Source organism: Mauremys mutica, chromosome 11 (assembly GCF_020497125.1).
Source record: "Mauremys mutica isolate MM-2020 ecotype Southern chromosome 11, ASM2049712v1, whole genome shotgun sequence".
NCBI lineage: Eukaryota > Metazoa > Chordata > Testudines > Geoemydidae > Mauremys > Mauremys mutica.
In genome coordinates, this window is record NC_059082.1 from 24700995 (window position 1) to 24720054 (window position 19060).

The 19060-nt window shown below is 41.6% G+C and overlaps 1 protein-coding gene across 3 annotated transcripts in view; it reads right to left on the reverse strand.

Annotated features, from left to right (window-relative positions):
• RAB27A (RAB27A, member RAS oncogene family) overlaps positions 1-19060 on the reverse strand; it is a 74121-nt gene that overhangs the window by 52544 nt on the left and 2517 nt on the right. For 2 of the 3 annotated variants that reach the window (XM_044980848.1, XM_044980850.1), the window contains exon 2: positions 2513-2705. The exons of the other annotated variant lie outside the window; for it this stretch is intronic. The gene's annotated coding sequence lies outside the window, so the exon portion shown is untranslated. The remainder of the gene's footprint in view (positions 1-2512; positions 2706-19060) is intronic. 3 annotated transcript variants of the gene reach the window in all.

The window sequence follows — 19060 nt, forward strand, 5'->3', positions numbered from 1 at the left end:
AATTAGCCCTCTATGGTGGTTATGTACAATGAGCATGTACAACCTACTTGTCTGGAAGGGTCTCAATATAAGAAGTAGAAGGATTTCAACTGGGGGGAGGAATAGCCCAGTGGTTTCAGCATTGGCCTACTAAACCCAGGGTTGTGAGTTCAATCTTTGAGGGGGCCATTTAGGGAACTGGGATAAAAATCTGTCTGGGGATTGGTCCTGCTTTGAGCAGGGGGTTGGACTAGATGATCTCCTGAGGTCCCTTGCAACCTTGATATTCTATGATTCTCTCCAATACATTAATATGTGTTCCCTTCTTTTTTGAAAAGGAACAGCAGGGGGAGTTAAGGGAATGGTTTATAAAGAATTTCCTTCCTTCCAGTAATTTACTTCAGGTAGTAAATTATACTTCCTAACTTTAGGGAATTCTTTTTTCATATGAAGTTGCATGGAGCTAAAACCGACTTGGAGGCAAATGGTGGAGAATAGAACTGAAACAAAAGGCAGCATGCAGTCCAGTGCATCAACAAAGGAAAACAATTAATAAGAGACTGGAAATTTCTAAATATACTTGGAAAGTCAAAAACTAAGAGCCGAATTGTAGTGCAGTAATTTGAGAGATTTTATGGAGCTTTGAAGCTACAATTCTACAGAGGAATGCCAAGTTCTTATTACATTTTCCTCCAACTTCAATCAAGCTCTTCTGACAAGATAATTTTAGCACTTGGAATTTGTGATCTCAGCTGAGCTCACTAGAAAGCTGTTAACTTTAATAAGGAGTCAATTATTTTTCTACTTTGTACAGACCTATGAACTTGAAAGGTGAGTTGGAGAAGGCCAAAAGACACACCTGCTCTGCTTGGAGCATTCTTAAACCCAAGTACCAGGAAGATGGTGCTGTGTACATTCATACATCTTCAGGGATGGTTTATAAAGAGAACAGAAAGTCAGTGGTCATTTGAGTAAGATTCTCCCCCCTGGAGGAACATGCCAGATCAGTTACATATTATGCCATGATTCCTACTGGAATCAGGGCATCTGACTGTGGGGGAAGGAAGGATCTACGAATGATAAACATTGTAGTCTTCAGATAATACTGCAGAACAATTGTTTAAGTCCAGTGCTGAAAGCAGTGTGTACTCAATGTCACTGCTGGCTGTCTTTGTTCTTTGGCAGAAGTTTGTCAAGGAAATTTTCCAATTCAGTTGAGGATGTCTATCATCACTCTTCTGACTTTTGCTCCCTTTAAGTCATTAAAATAAGATATGAACACACAACATGGGCTTAACTCTTCACAAGGCCACACAACAGATGTTGAACATGAGGCTTGCAAGGCTGGCAGGCTGAAAGCAAACAGTCAAGAGCCAAAGTTGATGTCATTTGCCAGCATCTACAAAGCCAATTTCTGCTACAGAGCCTCCCTGGCAATTAAACACGAAGCTCAAAAAGGTATGACACATTGCCAGCAGATCGGTCTTTACTGCCTTGACAACATGTATTAAAACCAAAGTGCAAGTTCAACTGATTCATGGCACTTTGTTTTTAAATCATTGACAACTAAGCAAAACCCAAAACAAAACTCTTAACCAAATGATAAGGGAACAGGACCAAAGGAGGAAAACAAGGAATATGAGACAGACTGGTAATGAAACTGATTCTTACTATTGTACTACAGAATTAGGTAAGATGCTAGAGAAATCTCCTCTGAAGAGAGAGAGCCTCTCAAAAACCATCATCCTTACTTGATCAAGCATCAAAGGTCAGACTCACTGGCAAAGTAAAGGAGGAATTGGCAGTTCATCTATGGATAAAGTACTGCAAAGAAAATCGGACCATATACTGTGTGAGTTCCGTTCAGAGCTAGTATTACGAAAAGTTAGTGAATGCAGCAACGCTCTCAAATATGCAATTCAGAGCTGAAAGCATTATGTTGATCCTTTTGTACTTGCCTCACTACAGTACAAAGACCAGATGACCATTCTTCATGGTAGAAAGGTAGAGATTAAACTTTGCCAGTATCTAATTGTGAAATGTCCTTGCAGTGATTAAAATAAATGAAGGTCAAGCTCTCTTTGAAGCATGCAATCCAAAAAACATTTTGGAAGCAACAAAGACACAATTGCTTATAACAGAGTACTCAGCAGCAAAAAAGGATTGAAGTAAAATTTCAATGTTCTTTCGTTGTAACTGACAGTAAGTTTAGGCATTATTTATACTAAATTACTGCATTTTACCATTGCAAATAAAAGTAGATGAGGTATGTTTAAAGTCAGTGGCTCCTTACTCCTATTGTCTCATATTAAAGAGCATAAAAGAGACAATCCAGTTTCTCCACTCTAGTAGTAAGTAACTAGTTCCCAAGGAATTAAGAGGTTACAATATTTAGTAAAAAGCTACAATTGTTATGATCTTGAAGACACACTTCACTGAGATACAAATGTCTCTTCAATAATACGACACACAAATGTACCACTGTGAAAAAAATACATATTTCAAAAGCACTTTTTTTTTTGTTGGAACTTACCTTAGCTTTTACCCCAAAAAATAGCCAAATATTAGCTCTCCTTGCCAGCTCTTCTTGATCAATCTTCATCAGCACTGTAGAGACTCCTAGGCTCCATTCTGCATTCCTACTGACTTCACCTGAAGGCAGGACAGGTAGGTCCTATTCTCAGCTCCTTCCTGAATCACTTCTCTCTGTCTCTCTGCTTCCTCATCTGCAAACATAATGTTATACTACTACTTATAGCCACCCAGGAGTTGGGGGAGGCTTAATTCTACTGGCCAATTTTTTTTTACCAAAATCATATTTTGACAAAATAATTGTGTGACCAAACTGAAAGTTAGAACAGAAAATTTTCACTTTGGTTGAATTTTTCTGGTTTTAAAACAAATTTTTTCCAATAAAAATGTTTGGTTTTCAAACATTCATCTGAAAAGGTAAAAATACCTTTGTGTGTGGGTTGGTTTTTTTTTAAATGAGTGTTTTTGAAGTTTTCCAGAAATTTTGAGCTTTTTAAAAAAAATCTTATTTGCTATTTTAAGTGTAATATTGAAGGAAATTACAAAATGAAGTTTATTTCAACCCAAACAAATTGAAGATTTCAAAAGTACTGAAACAAAACATGTAAACTTTTTCCGAATGGGGGGGAAAAAGGAGGATTGAGATAAATGATTTGGTGAAACGGACATGAATCATGAAACATTTTGTGTTGCTGAATCTGCACCTTTTCCCGAAAAAAAAAATTGACCAAAATATTTTGCCCAGCTCTACTCCAGAGTTCTCATCACAGCTCTGTCATTGACCTGCAGTGTGCCCTCTCTACCTCACTTTCTCCATCTGTAAAATTCAGGTGCTGACTTCAGATCCACATGAAAGGGACAAAAGTTATGTTAAGCCACACAGTATAACTCATGCAAGGCTGATCAGACTCAAGTGTTAAACAAGTTTCAATTTATAAGATGTTCAGTTTCTTATCTTGAACTTTTTTTTAAGATAAGGGAGGTAAGAGGAGAAATGTTGAAAGAAAAAAAAAAGTTGAAAGCATTCCAGCCCCTTATAGTGTAAAAGTAGAAATGGATTTTATTAAAAAGTTCTAAAATAGAGAACGAACAAACAAAAAGCGTAGAAAGAGATTAGAATACAGATTGCAACATCCTAGTCAAGAGTGTGTGTTGGGGGTGAGAGATCGGGGTTGGAAAGAGGTTGTTTGTGGGGTTCTTTTAAATCACAAGAAGGGGGCACAAAAATAAGTAAACGATTGTTGTTTTTCCAAATCAATCATGAGCTGAAAACATGTCATAAACTGGAACATAACAGATGGATGAAATGCAGTTATTAGCAGGCTATAGCTTTGGTGTGAGTGGGACATCTGCTGGTTTCGCTTTTTGTGAGTACTCATTTTGAGCCTGTTTTTATCAAAGTGGTATTTAAGCTAGTAAAGACTAAAAATAGCAAGCCCCCCATGTTCTTGAAAGAAGCTTTAAAAAAAACCAAAAAAACAACTTCATCTGATGCCTCTGCTTTCAGTATGAGAAGAGTTAGAAATCCACTATTTTTTTAAATAGATTGGTGATCCTTATCTGTATGGCAAAAAGGGGTGATGAGTCAGTGCATTTTTAATCTCAAAGAGAGATTGCAATTTACAGGAAACTGTGGTAGTGATGAAAAAAAGAATAAGTAACTGTACCACAGTTTCCTTAGAAAGAAGAATTTTAATATACTGTATAATACTGTGAAAAACTATAATGCAGTTTCTAGTTGTCTGGATATTTTTCTCCGGGTTTAAGCTTAACAGTCACATAGAATCATAGAACTGGAAGGGACCTTGTGAGGTCATCTAGTCCAGTCCCCTGCACTCGTGGCAGGATTAAGTATTATCTAGACCATTCCTGACAGGTGTTTGTCTCACCTGCTCTTAAAAATCTCCAGCGATGAAGACTCCACAACCTCCCTAGGCAATTTATTCCAGTGCTTAACCGTCCTGACAATTAGGAAGTTTTTCCTAATGTCCAACCTAAACCACCCTTGCTGCAATTTAAGCCCATTGCTTCTTGTCCTATCCCCAGAAGTTAAAAAAACAACAATTTTTCTTACTCCTCCTTGTAACAATCTTTTACATACTTGACAACGGTTATCATGTCCCCTTTCAGTCTTCTCTTTTCCAGATTAAACAAACCCAATTTTTTCAATCTTCCCTCATAAGTCATGTTTTCTAGACCTTTAATCATTTTTGTGGCTCTTCTCTGGACTCTCTCCAATTTGTCCACATTCTTCCTGAAATGTGGCACCTAGAACTGGACACAATATTCCAGTTAAGGCCTAATCGGTGCAGAGTAGAGCGGAAGAATTACTTTGTGTGTCTTGCTTACAACGTTCCTGCTAATACATCCCAGAATGATGATCACTTTTTTTGCGACAGCGTTACACTGTTGACTCATATTTATCTTGTGGTCCACTAGGACCCCCAGATCCCTTTCCAAAGAACTCCTTCCTAGGCAGTCATTTCCCATTTTGTACGTATGCAACTGATTGTTCCTTCCTAAATGGAGTCCTTTGCATTTGTCCATTTTGAATTTCATCCTATTTACTTCAGACCATTTCTCCAGTTTGTCTAGATCATTTTGAATTTTAATCCTATCCTCCAAAGCACTTGCCACCCCGCCCAGCTTGGTATCGTCCACAACCTTTATAAGTGTACTCTGTATGCCATTATCTAAATCATTGATGAAGATATTGAACTGAACCGGACCCAGAACTGATTCCTGCGGGGCCTCACTCATTATGTCCTTCCAGCATGACTGTGAACCACTGATAACTACGCACTGGGAATGGTTTTCCAACCAATTTTGCACCCACCTTATAGAAGCTCCATCTAGCCTGCATTTCCCTAGTTTGTTTATGAGACGGTCATGCGAGACAGTATCAAAAGCTTTACTAAAGTTAAGATATACCATGTCTACCGCTTCTCCCCCACTCCCATCCACAAGGCTTGTTACCTTGTCAAAGAAAGCTATCGAGTTGGTTTGACATGATTTGTTCTTGACAAATCAATGCTGATTGTTATGTATCACCTTATTATCTTCTAGATGTTTGTAAACTGATTACTTAATTATTTGCTCCATTATCTTTCCGGGTACAGAAGTTAATCTGACTAGTCTGTAATTCTCTGGGTTGTCCTTATTTCCCTTTTTATTGACAAGCACTATATTCACCCTTTTCCAGTCTTCTGGAATCCCTCCCGTCTTCCATGACTTTTCAAAGATAATCACTAACGGCTCAAATATCTCTTCAGTCAGCTCCATGAATATTCAAGGATGCATTTCAGCAGGCCCTGATGACTTGAAGACATCTAATTTGTCCAAGTCATTTTTAACTTGTTCTTTCCCAATCCTACCTCATTTTCACTGGCATCACTACACTAAGATGTCCAATCACCGCCAACCTTCTTGGTGAAAACTGAAACAAAGAAGTCATTAAGCACCTCTGCCATTTCCACATTTTCTGTCATTGTTTCCCCCCCATCCCCTATTGAGTAACGGGCCTACCTTATCCTTGGTCTTTCTTTTACTTCTAACGTATTTGTAGAATATTTTCTTGTTACCCTTTGTGTCTAGCTCAGGGGTCCCCAACCTTTTCAGCACCAGGGACCGGTCATGCCTCCGGAGGGAGCGCTTGTCCCGCGGCTCAGCTGGACCGCCCGCCGGCGTGCCTGCGGGAGGTCCACCGGCTCCGGTTGAGCTGCCGCAGGCATGACTGCGGACGGTTCGCTGGTCGCGCGGCTCAGCTGGACCGCCCGCAGGCACGCCTGCGGCAGCTCAACCAGAGCCGGTGGACCTCCCGCAGGCGTGCCTGCGGGCGGTCCAGCTGAGCCGCGCGACCAGCGAACCGTCCGCAATCATGCCTGCGGGAGGTCCACCGGAGCCCCGGGAGCAGCGGACCTCCCGCAGGCATGACTGCGGAGGGAGCGCTCGTCCCGCGGCTCGGGTAGACCTCCCGCAGGCACGGGATCTCATTTTGTTTGATCTCATTTTGTGCCTTGGCCTTTCTAATTCTGTCCCAACATACTTGTGTTATTTGTTTATATTCATCCTTCTAATTTGACCTAGTTTCCGCTTTTTGTAGGACTCATTTTTTATTTTTGGATCATTGAAGATGTACTGGTTAATCCACGGTGGTCTCTTGCCCTACTTCCTATCTTTCCTATGCATTTTGGATAGTTTGCTCTTGCGCCCTTAATGTCTCTTTGAAAAACTGCCAACTGTCTTCTATTGTTTTTCCCATGTAGGGTGACAGACAGTAAGTGTGAAAAATTGGTACAGGGGTTGGGTGTCTTATATAGGCACCTATTACAAAGCCCCAAATATCGAGACTGTCCCTATCAAATCGGGACATCTGGTCACTCTTCCCATGTAATCTTACCTACCAACTCCCTGAGTTTGCTAAAGTCTGCCACCTTGAAATCTACTTTCTTTATTTTGCTGCTCTCCCTCCTACCATTCCTTAGAAACATGAATTCGATCATTTCATGATCACTTTCACTCAAAGTGTCTTCCACTTCCAAATTTTCAACCACTTCCTCCCTATTTGTCAAAATCAAATCTATAACAGCTTCTCCCCTGGTAGCTTTCTCCTCCTTCTGAAATAAAAAATTGTCTCCAATCAGTGGTGAAAGTAAGCCGGTCCGGTCCGGTGTACCGGCAAGAGCCAGTACGCCATGCTGGACTGCACCGGCTTCCACGGCGGGGATTGAAAGGGCTTGGGGCTGCCCGCGGCTGCGGGCAGCCCAGAGCCCTTTAAATCCTGGCTGCAGCTCCGGCGGCCGGGCAGGGGCTTTGTCTTGAATAGAAGGGCCTTAGGCCTTGTCTACTCTGTCAATGCTTTGCAGAGCCTTTAGTGTAGATGCAACAGGAAGAATTTTTCTGTTGGTATAGTAATATCACCTCCCCAAACAACATTAAGGGGTTTTGCTGCCCTAGCAACGTCTGCCATGAGAGAGGTTTCCCTCCCCCCCACACTGCTGACCAACATAGCTATGCCAACAAAACTTTGTAGGGTAGACTTCCTACTGTAGCCGCAGAGTAACACCATTAGCTTGGTTTTAGCTCATGTTCTAGCCCAGAAAGAAGCTTAAGCTACAGTTTGACCAAGTAACTGGTGCAAAATTTTCAAAAACCATCTAAGTGACAGGCTCCTAAATACCATTTTCAAGAGACTAATGAGTTTAACTAACACGTTAGCTAAACTCAACCACTTTTCCTGTCAAGACAATGCCTGTGTGGACATAGTTAGCCAGGAAGCATTGTTATTTAGCGCTCTCTCTTGACCAGCAGACAGAAACAAACATAAAATTGCCCAGTCTTACATCTCAGATTAGACTTTATATCTAATACAAACTGAAGGAACATGCCTTTTCTTGGGTGACAGCCACACATCACATTTGTCCCATTACTGCTTAGCCTTTTCTTGTAGTGATGTTAACGAAGGTTGATCTCTTGTAATTCCCATGTATTTTTTTAAACCATCACCACATTCGGTACTGTCAACATAGAGAGTGCTGCATTTCCCCTCTCATTCAATTTCTCCCTCAATTAAGCATGTCCTACCAGGCTGACAGAGTTCTTCCTTCATTTCTATAAACAAATATAGCCCCACAATTCAAGACCCAGCATTACAAGTATTATTAGTTTTTTCCCCCCCAATTTTCACCCTACTTTTTTATCATTCAATTATATAAAAAAACCAACTTGTTTTATTAGGAAAATATAATACATTGCATGAGATATAGGTTTTACGATAATACATTAGTCTATGTAGAGATTGGCCGGAAATATAGTTAGTTCTTTGATTTTTGACAAATCACCAGATGTTTTCGACCGACCCGCCCTGGTGATTTTGTTTTCATTTTTTTATTTTGTTGTGAAGAACCCTGCACTCATTTTGGCAGATTTGGAGTTTGTAAAGTCAGCTTGTGTCAGTAAAACTTGAAATGAATTTGCACTTACTTGGAAGGATGTGGCAACAGTGAATTCTGACTCTGTTTCTTACTGTGTGAAGTTCACACAAAATGTAAAGCAGAATAAAAAAATCTGAATTGCTTTGTTTTGTCTTGCCTAGCTCACCTGCTGCATGTTTCTGCCTCATATACAACAGGTGTTCCCAAAATGGATGATTTGAAAAACTTTGTAATGAATGCTTGAAAACATCCAGCATCTAAGTGGGAAAAAAACAAAACACCCCCCCCGCACACACACACACGTCTATGATGTTTGCAAAGAGATCACGTTTGAATGCAGCATTCCAGTTGCAGTTGTACCGACAGGATAGTTTAGTATGTATTTGGCTGTACAGAGTGTTCAGAAGGCATGGGGAGTCTTAACGTGACTTTTAGACCACAAAGAGTTCAACAATGCAAAAGCCAAAAAGCTGAAATCTCAAGCAGCTACTCAAGAAATTAGGTAGAGCCTTTGTACAAAACTCGAATTCCTGATTGAAACATTTCAACTACTACATGAAGCACTGAAGGAATTGGATTTAACAGATGGCACATTTTCTAATACAGAGGTGTTTGGCATTCTGGTTAACAATATCTCTGCAGAACTTTCTCACAAAAGCACATCTGGGGAGATTCCAGAAAAAACAAATCTTTTCATGTCTGTGTTGCCAGTCACTGAGCAGGACAACCTCGCAAAAGCTTTCATACATTTTTACGAAGAGCCATCAAAGAAGTGGAAAACTACTGTCATTCACACTATGTCCCCTGAAGCTTTTCACAGTGAATCATCATTCTGGAAAGTCATTGTGATGTTTGACCCTCATTGTAAAAGTGTGGCCTCAGCTGATAAATTTAAAGAGTATGATCATATAATCTCCCCCTTTGGAGCTTCTAACGAAGAAAGTAAAAAACTGGAAAGTGAATTCCGCGCCTACATAGCAATGCTTTCCCCAGACAACCACTCCATCATTTCTCTTGAATTCTGGAAAATCCACCACACTGACTTTCCAACTTTGAGCTGTGCTGCCTCTCGCATCCTCGGTGTCCCACCTTGCTCAACTGATGTTTAGAGAGTATTTTTTAAATTCAGCTACATCCAAGACTGTAGGAGAATGGGCCTTGGAAGACTCCTTAAAAAGACTGCTACAAGCCTACGCTACGCAGGACTTTTGGAAATTACACTGAAGGACTTCACATAAAATAGTGAGTATTTATAAATATTTTAAAATATTGTGCCCAATTATTAAATGTAAATATTTATAGACTAATAGTTCAAAGTCTATAACAGTAAACTATTTATTAAAATGAAAAGTTTTATTTGGGAATTAGAGATATATTGTTTTCTTAAACTCAGAGATGGCATTGTGTTTTGAGTTCTGTTTTAGTTCTGCAGCAAACCACATGGAATTCCATTCATCAAAGCATTAATCTACTGAATAATTTTTCCCCATCCTTCCGTCCACCAAAATAACCCCCAATATTTACCCTGAAAAATTAATAGTTTTTTGCACCGATTTTCAGCTCTATTATACTACAACAACAAAAAAACACTGATAAATTCCCAGGAAAAAATAAATAAAATAACCAGAAATGAAGAGCCCTAGGTATATGATGTTATGCACCAGTAGTAGCTTAAAATACTGGAATCCTGCCTGAAACAAAAGTAAAAACAACTCATAGCAAAACCCAAAGAGGATTAAATCTAAAATACTGGCTGCACCCTGGGGCACAAGTCAATCACTATGAAGCCTAGTTTGAAGTCAGAAATTAAATACATAAATGATCTGCTCTAAAACCTGGAGAAAAAAATACTAACTTGTTATCACCATTCACACTTTGGACATGAGTGAGTTATATTTTAAAAAGTAAAAATATTTGCTACCGGAAGGCACTACTTGCTGCTGATAACACCAGTTTGCATTGTGTAACTTTTTACTGTTTTGTTGGATGGCTAATGTTGTAACCTTAGCATGAGAAGTGCATAGTAATTGTGGTTGTGTGTGTTAATTAAGTGAATCCCTTAAGTTTTCACAATGCAATGCAATGCAAATCTAAGTATCTATAATGCAGCTATCACCATGTGTTTACAGCAACATAGATGTCCCTTACTAATTATGAATTTGAAATATCATGCACACTGGTTTAAAAACAGGTGGAGAGAGAGAGAGATAAGAGAACCAGAAAAGCAGATACTCACTTTTCACAGGCATTAAAGCAAGTTAGCTAGCAAAAATATGCTACCTACAAAATCAGTCTGATTTGGGTAAATCACTAGCCCACAATAACCATCAAGTTTTTTTGGCATATCTATTGCCAGGAGGCTAGAGGAGTTTCAGTCTGTTAGTAGTCCTCACCTCTGATGCTAGCCTCCACTCTACTTTGTTTGAAAGGGTTGTTTTCTTCCTTCTCAGAGCTCATAGCAACCAATTTCATTATACCTGTTTGACTGGGCAGCAAGGAAGACTGAACAAAATAACCAACAGTTATGAAAGCAACAAGACAGCTGTCTCCAAGCTGACCTTGGTGCGCCACATGCTGTTCATTTTCAGGGCTGTATAGCAGCTGTCAAGCCAGCCCAGACACTTCTAAGTAGATAGAAATGGAGAAAAAAATATCTTAAATGAAGGTACTTCTGCAAATCAGCATCTACCCTTCCAGATAGTGCTGAGTGCTGCCAACTTTGTCAATGATCTTAACAGCAGTGTTCCAAAACCAATAGCTCAGGGAAGGACATTGCAACAATCAGGAGCAGGGCCACCCAGAGTGGGGGGGCAAGAGGGGCAATTTGCCCCAGGTCCCGGGCCCCGCAGGGGCCCCCATGAGAGTTTTTGGGGACCCCTGGAGCAGGGTCCTTCACTCACTCCGGGGGCCCCGGAAAACTCTCGTGGGGCCCGGGCCCCTGGAGCTTCTTCTGCTCCGGGTTGTCGTCGGCAATTCGATGGCGGGGGGTCCTTCCGCCCCGGGACCGCCGCCAAAGTGCCCCGAAGACCCGTGGCAGGGGGTCCTTCTGACCCGGGACCCGCCGCCGAAGTGCCGGGTCTTCAGCAGCAATTCCCAGGCCCCCTGAATCCTCTGGGTGGCCCTGATCAGGAGTACAATACTTATTGCTTTGTGATGCCATTCCTACAGGTAGCTCTTTCCATCACCCACTATGTGATTCACCAATAAGAGGACCTGAGTTTCAGAACTGCAGGCATGGAATTATTTCCTTGATTTACATGTGCAATTACCAAAACTGCATGCACAACATAGGTATTTTATTTGCACATACAAATTGCTAGTTAAATACTGTCTTGGCAACCTATACACCCATATACTGGATACTTGTGCAGAATCATAGTAAAGGTGTGCGCAAGATTAGAAACCGAGGCACAAACTGTTCTAACATTCTAAACAATTCATGGATCCCACACATTTATCACTTGATAACGAATCATTTGTATCCTCAAATAGAAGTCCAGCACAAAGGGTGTCTCTGATAGCGGTTCCCCATATTCCTTCCTCAGTGCTCAGACTTTGGGGGGAGAGGCATGAAACAGAGAGCTTTAGTTTATAACAGAGGTTCTTTAAGGACCCTATCTAGGCTATGCCTCCTCCTCAACCAGCACCATGCACAGGCTCAGTTCTGCCCTCATCACTGGAAGATTGCAACTACTTTCTGTAACCAACCACCCCTACCCCCAGGCAGATTTTGCATTGCCTGGTTGAATCCAGCTTATTGACTACATTTTGCCTTAAAATAGTATTTTTGTGCCCATCATCGTGGTATCTGGGCACCTTACAAGGCTTGAGGGCTCAGACATCATACTCACTCCTGCTGCCTGCAGCTTTACCAGTCACCTATGAAACTAGGTTTAAATTAGTTGGCAAGGTCTTGACAAAGAGATGCACCCTGCATCTGTTTCTAAGGGCAAGTCTACACTATGCCGGTATAGCCGTACTGGCAGAGCCCCCTACCATAAACACTGTGTATGCTAACAGAAAGAGGACTTTGGCCAGCTGAGTAACACCACCTCCCCAATTGACAATAGCTATGCTGACAGAAGCCCTCTTCTGTTGGCATATCTACATCTACACTGGGGGTTTGCCAGGATAGCTATGTCAACTGAAGAAGTGTTTTTGTTTACCCCCTAACTGACACAGCCATGCTGACAAAACTTTGTAGTATAGATAGGGTGACCAGATGAGGGGGAGAAAATATCGGGACACATGGGGACAGGGGGGATGTCTGCCGGCAGAGCCAAAAAAAAAAAAAAGGCAACTGCTGTCAGTGGAGCAGCAAATAAATAAATAAATAAGGCGAGTGCTGCCGGCGGAACGAAATCTCAGGACAAATTGCGTCCCAACCACAAATCAGTCAGGACGCGGACAAACACCTAAATATCAGGACGTCTGGTCACCCTAAGACATAGCCTAAAAGGGGCCAGGCTCCTGCTTAAAAATAGCAAATTACATAAGTGAGGTCCTACTACTAAGAAAACTCAGCCTCCAACATCAAGATTCTTAGTCCTAAAGACATTTAATTCCAGTGTTCTAGATAAGCATAGCTTGCGCAGTGGGTGAGACATTGCCAGCAATGCCTAAGACAGCCTAGCATGCTACATTTACAATTAAATAAAAGTTTGTATAACAATTTCAGTATTGTTCTAATTAACAGAATTAAATAAGCTCACAAACTACTGAGGCTATAATGAAACAATTGCAGGCTTTGTTCATAGACTTAAGCTGCTTATTCTTGTAGTTCATAATTAGGGATAGATGAACCAGTTCATAGAAAGTTAGAAACAATTCCCAGATTGAATCCTCACCTTTAAGGTTCACATTAGTTTGGATAAGGAACTCCATGGCTCCATCTTCTGGATGATTAGCTAATCTGCCTGTCTTCCGCAATGCTGGCCTGCAGATTCCTACTAAAGCTCCAATTCATTTTAAAGGGACTACTCACACACATGCGTAAAGATAAACACGGGTCTGCAGAACCACAACCTACGATGCTACCTGTTAGTTCCCTCTTCCTCCACCAATGTAGGATGCTACCCATTAGCCTCCCTCTTGCCTCCTCTTACTCATTTTTCTCAGGTCAAGGGAGGACTAGTGTGTGGGTGAAAAGCCAGGAGCCAGTCATTAAGCAATTCACCAAAGTAGTATTTTGGCATTTTGAACATTTTTGCTCCTTGATTTCTCCAAAATTAAGTTCTCTCAATTTCAATACAACATTTTGCAAACAGCTGGCCCGCAAAAGAAGATTAACCATTTCAACATCTGCAAAACAAGCAAACTAAAAAATACCCACCCACCAACCTGGTGGCTCACTTATTGGCGAGAAAGTACTGCCATACGTACACTGTGTGGTAAAAGAAAAATGTGTATACTAACAGAATGTTCTACATTATGTGCATTATGCATCGTTTGGATACCTAGCCAACTACCATTGTTTGCATCCAACGAAGTGGGTATTCACCCACAAAAGCTCATGCTCCAATACATCTGTTAGTCCAGGGGTCCCCAACCTTTTTAGGTCCAGGGACCGGTTTCGTTTGCCGGACCCTCCGCAGGCGTGCCTGCGGGAGGTCCAGCTGAGCCGCGGGACGAGCGCTCCCTCCGCAGTCGTGCCTGCGGGAGGTCCGCTGCTCCCGGGGCTCAGCTGGAGCTTCCGCAGGCACGCCTGCGGGAGGTCCACCGGCTCCAGTGGAGCTTCCGCAGGCTTCCGCAGTACGACTGCGGAGGGAGCGCTCGTCCCGCGGCTCAGCTGGACCTCCCGCAGGCATGCCTGCGGAAGCTCCACTAGGTCGGTTCGCGGCCCGGTTTCTAAGAGGCCGCGGACCGGTACCGGGCTGCGGACCGGGGGTTGGGGACCCCAAGGTGCCACAGGACTCTTTGCTGCTTTTACAGATCCAGACTAACACGGCTACCCCTCTGATGATTGTTTTAAAAGGAATTATAGATAATAAAATTGAAGTAGTATCTAGTACATAACCTTTGGACTCTAGAGGATAGGTCAGAACTTGAAAACTTTACCAGACACCTCCATTCATAGATTTTTTTTAAAGCTATAAGGGACACTTATGATCATCTAGTGCAGTGGTTCTCAACCAGGGGTATGCCGAGGTCTTCTGGGGGTACATCAACTCATCTAGATATTTGCCTAGTTTTACAATAGGCTACATAAAAAGTACTAGCAAAGTCAACACAAACTAAAATTTCATACAGACAATGACTTGTTAATACTGTTCTATATACTAGATCAGCAGTTCTCAAACTGTGGACGAGTTCATTTTAATGAGGTCGCCAGGGCCAGTGTTAGACTTGTTCTGGCCCAGGACAGAAAACTGAAGCCCAAGCCCCACTGGGCCGAAACTTGGGGTATGCAAGAAAAATCAGACTCCTGAAAGGGGTAGAGTAGTCTGGAAAAGTTGAGAAACACTGATCTAGTCTGAACTCCTGCATAAACACATGACAAAGAACCTCATCCAATAATTTCTGCATCCAACCCTGAACTTCTGTTTGAACTATAGATTTTATATTGATATCCAGTCTTCATTTAAAGTCTTCAAGTGATGGAGAATCCACCACATTCCTAATATAAGTGTTCCAATGGACAACTTTGACCCTCACTTTATTGTCTGTGTTCTGCTTCCAACCACAGTCTCTCAGGATATGTCTTCCCTACCAGCCGGCTCAGCAGGCAGCGATCAATCCCCGAGTGCTCTCCCATCGACTCCTGTACTCCAACTCAGCAAGAGGTGCAAGCAGAGTCAATGGGGGAGAGGCAGCAGTCGACTCACCGTAGTGAAGACACCACGGTAAGTCGATATAAGTACATTGACTTCAGCTACATTATTCATGTAGCTGAAGTTGTGTAAGTTAGATTGACACCCCCACCCCCACCCCAGTGTAGACCAGGCCTCATTATGCCTTTTATAGCCATAGGATTAAACCTACTATCATCCCCAGCATGAAGGGAAGAAAAGCAGGTGCTGGTGAGAGAGGTGGGAGGACCACCACCAGTATGGGACAACCAATCCCCAGCAGTTGTGAAGGGGCGGAGTTCTAGAATTCCTGTGCCTAGATCCTGCTTGAAAACTCCATCTTAGTTATCAGCGTCTGGCTAGTAGGTACCTGAAATCTACGAGTTCCTTCCCTCCCCACACCAGTTGCTGGAAAAGTTATCCTCTCCACTCCCCAAGATCCAGAGCCTCCTCACTGTTTGGTGAGTGGGATACTTAACCTACTTTCTACCTCTCTCCTAGCCTCCTGGCTTCTGCAAAGTGGAAAGAAAAAAATGTTTCTTCTCTACCTTTCTCCAGACTTTTTTTTTTTTTTTCAGATCCAGCTCCCACAAATGCCAGTAACAGCCTTTACTCAGTTTTGTCAGAGGCTGTGTGAAATTGTTGATTCTTGCACAGATTGACGGACTAGTTCCACTTTCACCAAGGAAAGCTGCCCCTGAGCTGTCTGGTGAGTAGCAAATGGAATTTCCAGATCTTATAGTAGGCAAAATCCTGACAAAGATCATGTTGTGCCAATTCCCAGGAGCCACAATCATGGTAAAATTATATTATATATCAAAATAAATATATGGAAGATCAATTACAAAAATGAAGCATTTGGGTTGCTACACCGATCAAGGCTTCATCCACAGTGAAGACAAAAAGTGTGTTACCAGAATTGGTGTAAAGCATGGTTCAAGCTAACCCTGAATACTCAGGAGTGGTGTGACCTTTGAAACAAATTCCATAAAATCAACTTTCTGCTGATTGCAAGAGATTGTTTTTGATGCACACCAGTGCCGTCCCCCTGTTTAAACTGTATTTCCTTGAACCAGTTTTAATCATGTTTAAGCCAGATGGGTGAACACGATTTTTTATTTCCAGCACGGATGGGGTTTTCAAGACAGAGGAGAAACATGCTCCGGAGCAGACATAATCTCAATCCTGCAAAGATTCATGCACATGCTTAGTTTTAAGCACACAACTAGTCCCACTGAGCTAAATGAGTTAAGCACAAATTTAAATCTCTGCAGAATCAGGGCCTGTACATGCAATAAGCTAAACACAACAGTGGGAAAATGTAGTGTGAAGCAGAACATTTAAGAATGTCTCTTGCATTTTTTTTAAACCAAAAGGGTTTTTTTATTATTTTTTAGAGACACTTACTACATCAGCAAAGACTTATAACTAATAGAGGATATAACCAATAACAACTAATGTGTTGTACCACTTCCAATGGCCATTATACCGGCTCCTAAATAAAATACTCACTTTCTAGACCTCACAAAAGGTAACTTGTTCTAAGTAACATCTATTGTGTGTGAGCAAGGGGGTGTGTGATGGAGTGATAGACTAATTAACAGATACCTGGCAGTAATAGAGCTATTCTCCAAAAACAACACCTACAGAAAAGTCACTGATTACTACCAAAAATATTTGTCTGTGTACCTAAATCCAGTTAAAAATCCCTTTAGCTCAACATTCTTCTCTTTGGAAGGAAAAAAACCCTGAGTGTTTAAGTGATAAACCAGCATGTTTCTGCCTCATACAGAGAAGAAAGAGCTTAAAACAAAAGCCACATTGGGCTCAAGGCTTTAAAATTCTAGTCTGTAATGTGTTATACCTATTAATAATTTTAAATGACAAATTCTAAGTTACACAATGTACCACCAGTGCAGAACTACTTTAGACTCTGAAATAATAAGACCTTTAACAACAAATTTGAATCCTTGGCTAGACACAATAGCATATTAAAATACCACTATTCATTTTTATTATACATTAGAGATAGTCTTTCAGCATCATAAACTCTATCACTATACTCCTTTTCAGATTGTGTTCTTTTGTGCCAGCCAGGAAAACAGTGACAGAAGTGCTATTAGCACCTAGCATAATGGGGTCCTGGTCCATGACTAGGGATCCAATTCACAGGGTTAATAGAAATAATAAATAATAAGGAAAAAATAGCTTTGAAAAGGCACAGGGAGGGAATACAACACAAGTGACAATATATGTCCAAGACACAGGATACTTAAGGTATGCTAGTTATATTTTAGAAATTAATGGGTTCTGCTAATTGAGTTGTTTCCATTTAAATTGAAACATTTTTAGTAGGTCACAAACAAATCTGACATCATACTGCAATTCTAGAGAAAATTATTTTTCCAATAGTATCTGGGATAACCTTTTACCAGGGCCGCCCACAGGATTCAGGGGCCCTGGGGCAAAGCAATTTCAGGGGCCCCTTCCATAAAAAAACATTGCAATACTATATTCCCGCGGGGGCCCCTGCAGGGCCCGAGGCAAATTGCCCCACTCCCCGCCCCCTCCCCCCCAGGCAGCCCTGGGAAAAATAAAACCTTCCACATCTTAGCACAAACCCAGTTTTGAGAAAACTTCTTTTCAAGTCACCTTTACAAGGTATCACTGGTTCTCAGCATCAGCTAGTGCTAAAAGGCACTAAAGCGCATTAGAAGGGTTGGACAAATATTTTCCATCAAAACTTTTTTTGGATCGAAAACTAGGGGTTTTTAAAAAGCAGAAAAAAAATCATGGATGATGTCTGCTTTCCTTCAAAATTTGTTGTGTTTTTTTTTTAATTGAAAAGCTGAAATTAGTCTGTCAAAACCTGAACATGGTTTGGGGTTTCAGAAGTGTGTGGCCAAATATTTGCTGCTCGCTGTGTTTGTTTAAAGAAACAATAAAAAAAATTCTGCTTAAAAAATAATCCAAAACTTTTGAACCACCTCAGCTTGTGACTAAACACTTGAGCCCATCCAGTCAGTCAGAGATTTTTCCAGGTTTCTGATACTCTGCTGGCTTCCTTGACTCATATCTGTCTCCATAACTTTGGGTTCATTTAGCTTAGAACATAAGAATGGCCATACTGGGTCAGACCAAAGGTCCATCCAGCCCAGTATCTTGTCTACTGACAGTGGCCAATGCCAAGTGCCCCAGAGGGAGTGAACCTAACAGGTAATGGTCAAGTGATCTCTCTCCTGCCATCCATCTCCACCCTCTGACAAACAGAGGCTAGGGACACTATTTCTTACCCATCCCGGCTAACAGCCAGGAAAGGACTTAACCTCCATGAATGTATCTGTTTCCTAGAGACTGGCTCCATGGGGTCCCTCACAAACTGGAGACGGTTACTGTGGGTTTGTCTTTAGTACAGCTTATGTCCATACTCCACGAACTGAGCATTTGAGCTTGTTCCAGAATCTGAGGTGAGCCTATGTTGTGAAAACTGAAATGCTCAAAATAGCACATGCATGTGAATGGACACAGGGTGCTAAAATTAAATTAACCCAGGGGTTCTCAAACTGTGGGTCAGGACCTCTCAGGGGGTCATGAGGTTATTACTGGGGATCACGAGCTGTCAGCCTCTACCTCAAACTCCGCTTTGCCTCCAGCATTTATAATAGTGTTAAATATATTTTAAAAGTGTTTTTAATTTATAAGGAGGGGGGTCACACTCAGAGGTTTGCTACGTGAAAGGGGTCACCAGTACAAAAGTTTGAGAACCACTGAATTAACCCCTCTGGAGCCTCGGGGAATGCGGGGGAGGGGGGAATGCCCCTGATCCAA